The sequence below is a fragment of the Cebus imitator genome, unplaced genomic scaffold, assembly GCF_001604975.1.
Source record: "Cebus imitator isolate Cc_AM_T3 unplaced genomic scaffold, Cebus_imitator-1.0 Scaffold491, whole genome shotgun sequence".
In the NCBI taxonomy this organism is placed as follows: domain Eukaryota; kingdom Metazoa; phylum Chordata; class Mammalia; order Primates; family Cebidae; genus Cebus; species Cebus imitator.
The window spans coordinates 1-1,389 of record NW_016107806.1 but is presented as its reverse complement, the minus strand read 5'-3'; the positions used below and the strand labels follow the sequence as shown (position 1 = coordinate 1,389).

At 50.4% G+C, this 1,389-nt stretch overlaps 1 non-coding gene across 1 annotated transcript; it reads right to left on the bottom strand.

The window, feature by feature from the left end:
* Window positions 1-921: 921 nt before the first annotated feature.
* On the bottom strand, window positions 922-992 carry TRNAG-CCC. The gene has a single exon. It is a non-coding gene; the product is annotated as a tRNA-Gly (tRNA).
* Between the last annotated feature and the right edge of the window lie 397 nt (window positions 993-1,389).

Sequence of the window (1,389 nt, the reverse complement as noted above, 5' to 3'; positions counted from 1 at the left end):
CAATTCTCTCTAGAAAATAGAAGCCAAGGGAACACGTTTTAACTCTGGTCTAAGAGGCAAACATTAGGAGCAAAACCAGACACATGGTTTTGAACCAGGGTGTTGAACTAGTCTGGACTGCTAACCAGCTCCAAAACTCAACCCTGGAAAGAAGTGTAGAAGCAAGAAGGAAACGTAGCTTACGGGAACTGTGAAAAACGGCGAACCTCCCACAGAGACCAAGGCGGGTGTGAACCGGTGTGTGAAGGTTGATGTTCACAGGTAGGAAAGAGAACAGGATGGAGACGAGTGTTTTCCGTTCTGCTCTTGCTTCTGACTCCATGGCTGTGGACCAACTGCGGCTCCTACCGCTTCGCAGAAGAGATTTGTCAGTGGCTCTAAATCCGCCAGTGAGGCAGCTGCCATGTGACATCCTTGGCCCATGTAAGCTTCCCTGAGGAAAACAGCAGATGGAAACAGGGGAGGACAAACCAGATGATTGCGGGGCTTTCCTTTTCCAGGTTTCCTCCCCAGAATTCCAGAGCTAATGATTGTCATGACCCCTGCACCATGCTGCTCAGAGAGAAGCTTGAAAAAGAATCCCCTGGACAGAAGATTTGCCTGGTGGGGTGTGAAGCAAACCGGGGTGATGGAAATGAGTTCTGGGGACGTGCTGCTCTCCACTCATGCCCGATGATAATGTTGCCAAGATGACCAAGGACTGGGGTCTTTGTGGACAGAAAGGTCCGAGACCCCTCTCCACAGCTCCCCTCATTTGCAGGTGGCTTCCTCCCCACACACCTCCTCTTTCCCAGGGCCCCGTTTTCCCTCTCTGCCTGTGTCTGCCAGACCCTGACAGCTTCTATCGCGCTGTGACCTACCTAAGGGACAGACAGTTATGGTAAGTAAATGTAAAACCCACAGGGCGCAAACACGGGGAAATGCATTGGCCGGGAATCGAACCCGGGTCTCCTGCGTGGGAAGCAAGAATTCTACCACTGAACCACCAATGCCAGCTGGATGGAACCTTGTGGCCTTTCCTTGGAAACAGGCAAGCTATCGACATGGGAAAAGGAGTCAAGATTTTCCCTGCGTCGTCTTTGGAAGATACAACTAACAAAAAGACACCCAGAGCAAAGGCTCATTTGGAGATTTGCATCAGGCAATACCACGAAGCCATGGCTTTGCATTAAAACTTCATAAAGCCTTATTCTGAAGTGGGCTCTGTACAACCGGATAACAATCCTCTGCAGGAAAACATCGGAAATGCACCCAGTTTCTTGTCTCTAGTCCTGTATCCGGTGGGCACCTGTGGAAAGTTCCTGCCTCGCTTCTTGATAACTTATCTTTGCCGTCTCGTGGCTTGGTGCCTCCCAAACCCTTTCCTCCCATTATTCAGATGAACATCAG